This window comes from Mastigoproctus giganteus, chromosome 12 (genome assembly GCF_048544385.1).
Source record: "Mastigoproctus giganteus isolate SK-2022 chromosome 12, ASM4854438v1, whole genome shotgun sequence".
Classification (NCBI taxonomy): Eukaryota; Metazoa; Arthropoda; class Arachnida; order Uropygi; family Thelyphonidae; genus Mastigoproctus; species Mastigoproctus giganteus.
In genome coordinates this window covers 154,746,392-154,759,444 of record NC_143586.1, presented here as the reverse complement: position 1 = coordinate 154,759,444, position 13,053 = coordinate 154,746,392, and the positions used below count along the sequence as shown (strand labels likewise).

Sequence of the window (13,053 nt, the reverse complement as noted above, 5' to 3'; positions counted from 1 at the left end):
GTTGACGCCAACTGCAAAAGGTTTCTAATTTTTTGGCCAGTGAGTGCATTTAAACTTTTAGAAAGGATCTTGAAGCAGTTGCATGAATGCTTATATCTGAACAGCCTTGAAGCTGCAGTTTCATATTTTGCTTCTAGGATGTCTAATTTTTTTTTGACCAGCGTTAATTTTCAAAATGCTTTCGAGGGCCGGATAAAACCTTGTCGGGAGACGTGGGCCGGACTTTGAGTAAACTGATCTAAGGAGTAAAAATGCCGAAATTTCAAAGTCGAATTTATTGGAGTCAAGCAATTCTTTCTGTTGTAATAAAGATCGATTGGTATAAATAGTTGTTTTCCCGCCAAGATGGGATTCCAATAGACCTGTTCGAATCCCATCTTGGCTGGAGGACATTTTAAGCGGGCTTTTTTCGTATTGTGGCCGAGTTAGTCGGTTTCGGGAGATCAATGCGTGATGTAGCCGAGTGGTCAAAAACCAAATCCAACATAAAATAAATACAAATTACAGGCACGATATAAGAATCCTCATGGCCTGTGTTGTCTCAGCGAAAATTCAAAACAACCAATAAAGAGATAACTGCCTTGTTAAACAGCTGGTCGTTTCTGTCTTTAGTGTCGAATAATAAACAAAGCAAAAGGAATGTCTGCGACAAACTTCAGGGAAAGCGAAATCAGTAATATTTTCGAGGCCATGTGCACCTTATTACAGGAAGCGTTCGTTCCTTCCTTTCGCTTCGTGTATTTCCGCAAAGTTCAAAGAGTACCGTATTAATTTGATACCATGAGCTACGTCACTGGTAATGCGATCACCGATAGCTATGACTTTCGCGTTTGTTCGCGCTGTTAAATATCATTAAGAAAACCAAGTCTGCGGAAAGCGTGAAACATAAGAAGATGCTGATGTCACGTGACAGCGCGTCATGTTTATTTTGGTTAAGCCTATGCATAAGATTGAGGCAATCACAGGAGCACACTCACACAAATGGGTCTTTGTTAGTTTCGTAAAATTAACACGCATATGTTCAATAGAAACAACACAATGTACACTGCTCGACAAAATTAACAGAACACGTAGAAAACGTGGTGTAACTCATGCAGTTTTTGCGACAGCGTCATGGAGACAGCGAGAAACTTTGGAGGTATAAGGGACATTTATAGGGGTTGTATAAGAATTACCAAAAAGGTCACGTTACAGAAATCGATACCAGATGCTGGAAAATGTGTTCACATCAGTATGATGTATGATCCCTCCAACGGCTACACAGTCCTGACAGTGGTGAACCATGCTAGATATGAGGGTGTCTATAAGATTCTGTGGAAACAAATCCCATTCTTCCACCAGCGCAGACCTTAGCGCACCAAGTGACCGGCTGTCGGCGTGCAGTGTGACGCCCAAAGGCGTCCCGCACATGGTCGATCGGATTTAAGTCTGATGATCGTGCTGGCCACAGCAATCGCTGGATATCTTAAGTTTCAAGATATTCTTCCACCACTTGAGCTCCATGTGCAGTCGCCTTGGGCGTGCTTGAAAAGAAAATCTGGGTCAAAATGTCGCACATAGGGTTCGAGGATCTGTTCTCGGCATCTCTTTGTAGTCACTTTACCTCTATCAAAAACATGAAGAGGGTTGCGGCCGTTGATCATTATTCCTCCCCACACGAGAATACCGCCTTCACCATACACCATAAGTGTCCCTTTCTCTGATGTTCGAGGATGGTACCGCAGTCCTCGTTATCTCCAAATGAAATAAAGTCTGTAATCTGTTTGTAGGCTAAAACGGGATTCATCAGAGAACAGAACTACACGAGTTACACCACGTTTTTTGCATGTTCTGTTAATTTTGTCGAGCAGTGTAGTTGAAAGTAAAATCACTTTTCTCATTTAAGTAATAGGATGACGTCCCCATTTGATGAAAAGAACTTACTTCAACGTTTCTTCCATTCTTCTAAGACATTGTGAGAGCTATTTTTTGACACGCGTTTGGGAATCGTCTCCAATGTCTTTACAACTTCTGACAATTGCAAACATTTTCCTCGCAGCTCCCTTTTCTTAACTTTGGAAATAAAAAACAAATCGTACAGTGCAAGATCAGGGCTGTAGGGCAGATGAGAACACACATTTGACATTGCTGTTGCTCAGCTGCGAGTAGTCATCGAACCCAGCGTGCACAAACACGTGTCATATGCAAATGATCATGGAGAATGCCGTGAGTGCTTCCTGCTGATATTATCAACATCTCTGCCAGTTGCCTTGCTATTATACGACGATCTTCTTTCACGATTACAGAAGAAGTGTTTATGGTTTCTGTGGTAACAGCAATGGTTGGAGCTCTAGGATTTTTGTGATTGAATCGTGTCCATCTTTAAACATTCTAAATCACCTGCGAGCTGTGCTCTATGGAAGCATAGATTCACCACAAGCCTCTTTTAATATTTCATACGCTTCAGCTGATGTTTTCTTGAGACAAAATCAAAATTTGAGAGCAGCATACTGTTCCTCGCACGTCACGTCCATTGTTGCGAAGGCGAAACTGAACAGGCATAAACTTGTCCCACTGTCAGGGTCACACCGTGCGCACGAGTTGAAAGTTTTAAATCTGAATCTTCAGAAATATCTTCAAAAATTCATACGTCCTTGACAGTAAAGTGGTTTCGTCACTTGTCATTTGCTTGGAGCTGCATTCGAGTTCTGTTGTAGACTAAAGGATTTCTAAAGGCTTCTTCAATCGGGCTTTAGTTAGCCGATCTCATACAGAGGGAGAGCAGGGTTTCCCTTTGAGTTAGTCGTGTTTATTCACGGATATGCAAATCAGTCCACGAACACATATTTATATATATATATATACACACACAATAGCACAATGTGGTCTTGGCCGCTAATATGCCTAAAGCCTAACAGAAATGTCTTGAATGTACTCAATTTAAATGTTAGTTGTACAATAGCGTGTTCAGTCCAATTAGTGTTGTCAAGCCTCCTTTTGAGACCACCCATGTCATTATAAATCAATGAGTTTGATTAGTTTGGAGATATTTTTTAAGCTGTTTGCGCATCAAGCTGACTCTGTTGCTTAACTAATATGAAGTCCGTATTTTACAGATCTTTTAATTAATTTTAATTAATCATCACATTCTTCCTGTACACAGACCCTGGTTCTTCATGAATCATTGTCTGGGTTTTAGACTTTAGCATATAGAAAACGAATAACTGCGTGGACTTCTTAACAGGTATATTCCTTCAGGGGAATTGCCACTTTGAATGATTGCTGTTCACGAGACAATGATCAGCCGCAAGAGTCACCATCTGCAGGCTGTTTCTAAAGACCAGTAGGTAATGGTGTGTAAACATCCGGATAGAGAGCTCTGTCAGCATTTTGTTAAATACTTAGGGAAAGTTTTATTCTACACCATCATACAACGTATATCTATACAGTGGTGGACAAAAGTTGAGATTTAATTCAAAATAATTGATATAAATCAACCGAACTTGAACCAGAAAACAAGTCACGAACAAAATACACTTAGGCAGATGAATGCATATTTTGGGTGGCCCTAGTGTGACATTTATGTTTATGAACTCATCAGTAAAGCATTTAATCTGGATTCATCCATGAATCACTTTGAACCATTCCTTTTGGATTCAATTAACATGATGTCAGTTGAATTCGTCTGTGCTTTGGGTTGAGACAAGGGAGGTACAGATTAATCAGTCGAGGTTATAAGTGTCAGTTAACGTTGATACATATTATACTATAGCATTAGGAATTCCCCTTATATATTACAAATAAGATATTGCAATTACCAAGGAAGGTGGAAGATCAATATTGTGGCAGACAATTGCGACATTGATCAGAGAGGCTCTCAATATCGCAAAAAATTTAAATAAGAGTAATTTGTATTTCTCTCCAAATCTACGCTTGCTTCTCAATATCTCAGTTAAAAATTGGATTCAGTTCAAAATCCATGAAGTGTACTTTATTTCCAGAAGAAAAAAAAATCAAATGCTTAAAATTTATTGTCTAGTGATATCCGCCATCTGCTGGTGTTGACCCTTGATCGACTGTACTCTTTTGGTGACTTCTGTTTTAAACTGGGAAATTTCATTTGAGTGGATATTCATGACTACCTCCTATGATCGGCCCACTTCCATCCAGCAGACTGATTTCTAAAACTTAACTACTTCCTGTTGGACAATTTTCTGGTTCCACAGGTGGTGATTCTATTGTCAAGGAAAAGGGAAATATATTATGCAAAAAAGGACAGGTAGAATAGAACCAGGGTATCTCAACCAGGGACTAAAGTTAATGGCGTTGTACAGCAGTTATCTTTTAAGGACATAGAAGACGTACACGTTGGTACTAATGATATCAAGAATAGGAGATCTGAGGATTTACTTAAAAAGTACAAGGCAACGTTGAGAAAAAGTTGCGAGTTAGGATTGAAATTGAAAGTGTAATCTTCCCAGACTAGATAGGAGGGAGTAGATGATGAGAGGCTTGTCAATCAGTTCGGCCCTGGAGAGCTGTGCAAGGCTCATGAGGTAGAATTTTCTCAGCACGGTCTTTGCTTGTTAACAGGAGAGACTATTTTTACAGGAATTGGATACACTTAAATAGAACGAATGCAAGAATATTTGTTATATAATCTGTAATTAGTCACAACAAAATATGTAATTTTCGGCTAAAAATGCTAACGTGGAAGCACCCACAAGAAGCATACCGTCTAAAAAGCTTTCTTGACATTATCAAAATTGAATGCCCTTGCGGGTAGCACGGTGGATATAACCACTCCTTCCCACCGGGTGGAAGCTCGGATTCAATGTTGCCAGGAATTTTTATGGGATTTTTTTTTTCAACGTCGTTCAGTTATTTCGGTTGTAAAATGCTTTTCATCCCAAATCGATTACAGAAAACACGCGATTTACAGACAGTATATTGACGCCTCACATCCTTGGTTGCTTTGGCTTCGGCGTTGTGTTACGGATACAATTCGTGTATTCTATCAAAAATTCTCAAAATTATAGTCATCCAACAACGAATTTTTAATCACATGTGCAATATGTCCATAAATTGCTGGTCGATTTGCTGGACGAAAACCCCAGTTCAGTTTCTTGCTGTCTACGCCTAAGACCGAATAATTGAGCCAACCAGTGAAAAAAGTCCATAAAAGTTCCTCGCGATTTAAACCCGGACCTTTTCTACCCGGTTTGGAAAGGACAGTGATTATAATCACTGTGCTACCGCGCAGACTTTTCTAGATTATAGCCACCTGTTGTTGCTATATGGACTTTTTTTTGGGTGAGGACGGTTCCTAGCCAGTTATAGATCAGTTTATCCAGTTATAGATCAGTTTCTGCAATGTTTTCCGAAGATTATCTCCAATTACTCTCAGAATCATGACTAAGAGACCTATGTTCTGTGTCCATTGGTTAACGTAGACTTGTCCAGTAGATAGCCAGTTATAGAAACAAAACCATATCTTTGCATATGTTATTTTGTGGTAACGTCTAGGATAATATCAAAAAGAACTTATGATCACTGAAGTCCAGAAAAAAGTTCCAAGGCCTGTCTAGATGAAAATTTCTTTCATCTAGACAGCCCCCATTATGGAAAAATAAATCCACGTATTTTTGACAATCTAAATTTCTTTAGATTGTCAAAAATATATGGATTTCTTTTTACCTTTCTTTTTCTTTAGAATACAAGTAGGGCGAAATCATTGAAAAACAAATGCAAAGACTGTCTTCTTTAACCTACAGATATTGATATAAAGGCCCTCCCGAAAAATTCCACGAATTTGTTCAATGACCTGTTTTCTGCATTTCAGAAAACAGCAAGTCGAATTTAAAGAAATCTTGGTTAGGGAGTTTCCGTACCTCGCTCAAATCTTTCCAAACTCCCACAAGTATGGGGAAATATGCCGATGAAACTCTATCTGGTCTAGCGGGTAGCGTGCCCAACTTTCATCAGTGGAATGCATCGTTTCCTTATTTAGACATTTGAAGAAGACGGAAGATGCTATTTTTAGAAATCGTGTTGCATCTCCAGAGAGTATGTGTATGAAAAGGCGGATCCCTTTTTCACCCTCAGTTTATTAAAAGTCTCGCGAGAAAATTGCATATTTTTTAGTTGTCACGTGAAGGTTCTTAAAGCTGTCTTTTTAAAATTATAGGCGCGCGGCTCGGAGGTGTCTGAGGGCTGGTGACGTCACATCTTCGTACACATCTGTTGTGGAAGCCAATCAAATCCACAGTATGAGACGTCAGGCTAGGCTTACCTGACCTCTCATGAAATGCCTGTTTGTAATGAAATACAGATACCTTTATGAATATAATTGTAGTAGATTAAATCAGAAATTTTTTCATATACAGGCTAAATGCAGAATTGTATTGATTTTTCTCAATACAATTCTCAAATAGCTGAATAACCTGATCGAAAAAAGGTTTATAGATTTATTGCTAATAGCTGGAACGTCAACAAACATCCAGCATCAATTCAGTAATCAAATGCTGAAAAAGTTAAAAAAAAACCGATCGATTGGCTATGGCCAAAGTTGGTAATCTAACGTTGCAAGGTCCTTCAGAATTGGACATTGGAAGGGGAAGATAGTCCCCTCTTCTCCTCCTACGGTGTAGAACGTATTCTAATATTTAAATCTTACTAGAGTACATATGAAAGTCGGAAATGGACTTTAAAGCTTATGGCACAAACAGACTTCAAACTATTCATTGGTGACCAGTCCAGCGTCTTCCTGGATATTTGTAAACGTCCCAAAATGCACCACAAACCTATCAGAGGTAGAATAAATTTGTTACCAGTATGGTTATATTAAATATTTGGATTATAATGCTACTGTAAGATGCTATTTCATCAACAAAGAAGAACAGCTGAAGGAAATTTAAAAAAAAAAGACATTTGCCAGACCTTTTATTATTATCAGATCTGAAACGCCCACGTGCCTGTCTTTCTTTAAAATGACAGACGCTGTGCCTGTTGTGTGGCCACATCATCATTAACGATGCCAGCAGCATCCCTGATGTTAGAAATAGGTTGACCCTGAGTCTGTCTTCTGACAGTTGACATGAATTCGCTCTATATTTGATAATATCTTTGTGCCAAAGCACTTGATCATGTTTGCCAGACATTAGTCTCGATCAGTCGGGTGTCATTCTATGGTGCAGATTCACCAAGGCCCTGAGCTCACAGGAAACACCAAAAGTAAAAGAAAAAGAAAGCTACTTTAAAAATTATATTGTACTGCCCATGCTCATAATGATACGTCACTATCCTATTAAAGTTTGTTTTTTTTTTTCTGATGGAGAGGAGAAGATTCAAAGCCTCATCTCATTGAGATCATATTATAATACTAAGTAAATAAAAATTAGATATCATTAAGAATTAAAATGCTTTAAAGTTGATTGAAAGAATCACTCATAATCTCTGTATTGTACCCCCAGTACAACTCTGATGAAATGGCAGTAACTCAAAGTACATTCAAATCTGAAGATCTCCAATTTTCTTTCCTTCCAAACGAATATAATGATGACAACGAAATATATTCAGATGACAGATGGCAGCACCATACAAGTCATTCAAAAGTGGCGCAGTTGAAATCAAGATACTGCACGAGCAGTGAGAAATGGAGATGTTCACCTTGAACAGTTAATGCCACTCAAGTTTGGCATCTCAGTAATCGAATTTCAGTGTCCTACTGGGGTACTTGCATATCATGTGTTATGTCTGTACAGGTGTGTGTTCTGGGAAGATTTTTATTTCCAGAAAAAGCATTCAACAGATCTTTGGTTCATTAGATCCGCAGTTACCATGCATAATAGATTAACAACAGCCACAGCAAGAGGTGAAAGTGATTCTTGCCCTGCTTCTATTAAAACATGCAACAGCCTATAAAGCAAAATGTCAGATTTTAAGGACTGCTGAGGGTCCTCGTGGAACGAGTAAATATATTGGCTGTGTTAAGGTAACTAAGAGTAAGAACAAGTGCACGTATACCTGATATTTAAATCTTACACTAATGGCAGGAGCATAACAACTAAATTTGATCAATTTGAAGTACTGATTATGTCATCAAATGGGAACGACATTGGAGATGTGATGTCGTTCACATCTCCAATGTGGACAGCACAGGGGAGGGGTAATGCTCTATTTTTTAAATTGTGTGCAGTTTGACCAACTGATGATGTTAGCAACAGCAAGTTCTAAATGGAAAGCATTTACGGAAGTAATCAAAGAAGATACTAGACTTTTCATACCAACGAAGAAATGCTGTTCAAGGCTTAGATCTTAAACGGATGCCAGATGAACTGATGAGACTTGTCGTATCGAAGAAAAATGCATGGGATGCATATATAAGTTGTCAAGTGATACAGAAGTCTATGGTAGATATAAAATAGTCTGATCACATAGCGAGCCAAGGCAGATTACTAGAATTCTCTGGCAAAAAATGCAAAGAAAAGTAGCAAAGACTTCTTTACTTATATTAACAGTAGAAGGAACGGGTTGAATCACATTGGTCTACTTGATATCGATGGTTTAACTGTTGATGATCCTGCTCAGGTTGCTGACAAACTGAACAGGTATTTTGAATCTACGCTCACACGTAGGGAATTCTTTAGGGAAGAGGATGCCAGAAGCTTATCAATCTCTAACAAGAAGCTAAATGATTTTGTGATAATTGAGAGGAAAGTGGAGGAGAAAGTATTGAAGGTAAATGTAAAAAAAATCACCTGGGATGGATGGTATCTATCCAATTATATTAAGGGAGACAGCAAAGGAGTTAAAAAAAATTGTAAACTTGTAGCCATTATCAATCCACTGCAGGATGGAAGCCTCCTCGGCAATTCAAGTTGAGTGGAAATTGACTATAATCTGACATGCTGGTACAGTGTGGGTTGGCAGATAGACCGCATTTAGCAGTCATGGGCTTGAACCCCGTCTACTCAAAGAACGTGTGTCACTGCGCTCCCGCTCCTGACCATTCGGCTACGGAGGTAAGCAAACCATTAATCACATTGTGAGAGCATCTTTGGGTTAAGGGGAGGTCCCTGTGGGCTGGAAATGTGCGAATGCATCCCCAATTCGCAAAGGGAGGGGTAAAAAGGTGATATGAGTAATTACACCTCCTGTTAGCTTAATTTCTGTTCCAGGGAAAATAATGGAGTCTCTGATTAAAAAAGGAATGCAGTTACGCTGACGTCAGCATGGATTTGTTAATGGACGATATTATGTATATTGTCTTGGTTGAGGTCTGCATGCTAATATTCAACTTATCGATGGAAAGCAGTCATTTCGGCTCATTCCAAGCCAAAAGAGGCCCAAATGTGACAAGAGCCATTTTGAAGGACAGGGTGGATGCCCTCGAAGGAAATAAATTGAGGGGCCCATCAAGCTCTCAGCTGCCCACATCAACGCCAGAGCTTGCACTTGGTCATCAGGCAACACAGAGGCAGCCCCCTAGGCAGAATGCGCTGGTCCCAAAGGAACTAGTAGTTGTTGGTGACTCTATTGTCAGGGAAACGGGGAACATGCTTTGTAAAAAGGATCGGTGGAATAGGACCAGGGTATGTCTGCCAGGGGCAAAGGTTGATGACGTTGTAGAGCGGATATCATCTTTTAAGGGCACAAAAGGTGATATAGTTGTACACGTTGTCACTAATGATATTAAGAGTAGGAGACCGGCGGAATTACTTAGCAAGTACAGGTCACTGTTGAAAAAAAGCCGTGAATTAGGGTTGAACTTGAAAGTATCTGCAATTCTGCTCAGACACGATAGGAGGGAGTATATGATGAGAGCCTTGTCGATCAATTCGGCCGTGGAGGGATTGTGCAAGGCTCAAGGGGTAGAATTTTTTTCAGCCTGGGCTGTACTTTTTAACAGGAGAGATTGCTTCTACAGGGATGGGATACACTTAAATAGAAAGGGTGCAAGAATTTTTGCTGATGCTGTCGAAGCAGTGTTAGGTGGGTCGGAAAACTGCTAGTTGGGGGGGATACAAGGACTAATAGATTAACAGTAGCCACTGGCAGAGGTGGAAGTGATTCTTGCACTGCTTCTATTGAAATGAGCAGAAGCCTGAAAAACAAGATGCAGGATATTTCAGAGACTGCTGGGAGTCATTGCGGTACAAGTAAACACATGGGTTGTGTTAGGGTAGCTAAGAATAGAAACAGGTGCATGTATACCTGCGTGTACACCAATGCTAGGAGTTTGGTAAATAAATTTGATGAATTTGAGGTATTGCTCAAAACATCAAAGGCAGATATTGTGGGATATCAGAGACGTGGTGTCACACAGATATAAGTAATGCGGAACTGGAATTTGGGGAATACAATGTGTATAGAAAGGATAGACAGGACAGGAGGGGAGGAGGGGTTATGCTATTAATTAAGAAACACATAAAGTCCAAGGAAGTGAAGCCAGTTGACATCGATGGACAGGGCAGTGTCGAGTCAGTTTGGTGTGACATAAGCATAGGGAAATCAAAATTGAGAATAGGAGTGTGCTATAGGCCTAATGACTCTGATGAGTATAATAAGATATTGTACAAGGAAATAGAGTGGGCCAGTAAATCAGAGAGTCTTATAATGGGGGATTTTAATTTCCCAGATATTGACTGGAATTTGTGGGTTGGTCACTCGCACACTAGCAAGGCTTTTCTGGATTTATTGGATGATTGTTTTCTACATCAGCATATTCGTGAGGCAACAAGAGGGAGCAATACTCTTGATCTGATTATCAGTAGTGATTCTTCATGCATTAAGAATCTGCAGGTAAATGAACCACTAGGTGGCAGTGATCACAGTGTGTTGAAGTGGGATTTACTCAAGGAGGTAACTACCATCAGAGGTAAAGGGAAGGGTTTTTGTTTTCGTAAAGGCGACTATGATGGTCTGAGACAGTATTTAAATTCTATACAGTGGGACCAACTGATGATGTTACCAACAGCAAACTTAAAATGGGAGGCATTCAAGGAACTAATCTTGGAGGCTACCAGGCTTTACATACCAACTAAGAAATATTGTTCAAGGTTTAGGCCTAAATGGTTGTCAGATGAACTAATGAGACATGTGGCAGAGAAGAAAAATGCATGGGATACATACAAATTAATGGGTGACATGGAAGCCTATGATAGATATAAGTTGGTCTGTAACCAAGTCACAAAGGAGATTAGGCAGGCAAAGGCAGACTACGAAAAATCCTTGGCAAAGGATGCAAAGAAAAACAGAAAAGAGTTCTTTACATATTTAAACTCAAGAAGGAAAGGGATGAATCAGATTGGTCCACTGGATATTGATGGTTCAACAGTTGAGGATCCTGCTCAGGTGGCTAACAATTTAAACGAGTATTTTGCATCTACATTCACGCATGAGGAGTTATTCAGGAAGGAGAATGATGTAGGTAAAGTAAACATTGGCAGTGAGCTGGATGATTTTGTAATAACTGAGAGGAAAGTGGAGGAGAGATTGTTGAGGATAAACATAAAAAAGGCACCTGGGGTGGATGGGATCTATCCAGTTATATTAAACGAGGCAGCAAAGGAAGTAAGCAAGCCCCTAGCCATAATTATGAGAGCTTCTTTGGACTCAGGGGAGGTACCCATAGACTGGAGATGTGCAAATGTAACCCCAATTCACAAAGGAGGATCAAAGGCTGACACAAGTAATTATAGACCTGTTAGTTTAACTTCTGTTCCAGGTAAATTAATGGAGGCACTGGTTAAAGAAGCACTGCAGGATCATCTAGACAAGAATTCAGTTATAGCTCAGACGCAGCATGGTTTTGTTAAGGGCAGGTCTTGCCTGACCAATTTGATTGGATACTATGATGTAGTCACAAAAGAACTGGATGCAGGGAATAACTTTGATATTATATATTTGGATCTTAGAAAGGCTTTTGATACTGTTGCGCATGGAAGACTGCTGCACAAATTGGAGCAGTGTGGCATTGGAGGCAAATTGCTGCTATGGATAAGGGGATGGTTGAGTGGCAGAAGACAGAGAGTGGTAATCAATGGACACTGCTCAACGTGGACTAATGTTATTAGTGGAGTTCCTCAGGGTTCAGTGTTGGGTCCGTTGTTGTTTTCGGTGTTTATGAATGATATTGATGATGGGATATCAAGTTTAATGTCCAAGTTTGCAGATGATACAAAGGTTGGCAGGGTTGTTAAGGACACTACTGACGCTATGCTGCTGCAACAGGATCTGGAAAGGTTGAACAGATGGGCTGAGAGGTGGCAAATGAAGTTTAACATTGACAAATGTAAAGTACTACATATGGGAAATAGTAACCCCAGAGCAACGTATCAACTCTGCGGTACTACACTGACAGTGGTGGAGAATGAAAAGGACCTGGGGATAATTGTGCAGGCAGATATGAAGTTCTCTGAGCAGTGCAGACGAGCTGCAAGAGTAGCTCATGATGTCTTGTCAATGATAAAGAGGAATTTTTCTAGCAGGGATAAGGAGGTGATTATTCCCTTGTATAAGGCAATGGTTAGGCCACATCTTGAGTACTGTATACAGTTCTGGAGGCCTCATTTCAAGAAGGATGTAGAGCTGCTGGAACGGGTACAGAGAAGGGCAACAAGATTAGTGAATGGAACAAAGGGTTGCTCTTACGAAGAAAGGCTTAAGTTTTGCAAATTACAGAGTCTGGAGACTAGGCACCGGAGAGGTGATCTGATAGAGGTGTATAAGGCTTTGAATGGTTTGAGCATGCTCAATGCCAATGGGATTCTTCATCTTGCTCAGAATAATCACCTCAGAGGGCATAAATTCAAATTGAGGAAGGACGGATGTCGGATAGATGTGCGGAAATTTGCCTTTGGCCAGCGGGTGGTTGGTTGGTGGAACCGACTTCCATCACTTGTTGTTGAAGTTGATAGCCTAAACAAATTTAAAGCTCAACTGGACAGGTATTTCGAACGAACGGAGGGGTGAAATGGGAGTGGTGTGTGTTTTTTTTTTTTTTTTTGGCTGATGCTGAATAAGCTTGCTTTCTTGCATCATATGCCTCTACTAATGCTAATGCTAATGCTA

At 40.0% G+C, this 13,053-nt stretch overlaps 1 protein-coding gene across 3 annotated transcripts in view; it reads left to right on the top strand.

Moving 5' to 3' along the window:
• The window catches only part of wupA (troponin wings up A), a 51,085-nt gene that overhangs the window by 2,556 nt on the left and 35,476 nt on the right, over nucleotides 1–13,053 (top strand). The gene's annotated exons all lie outside the window — the stretch shown is intronic.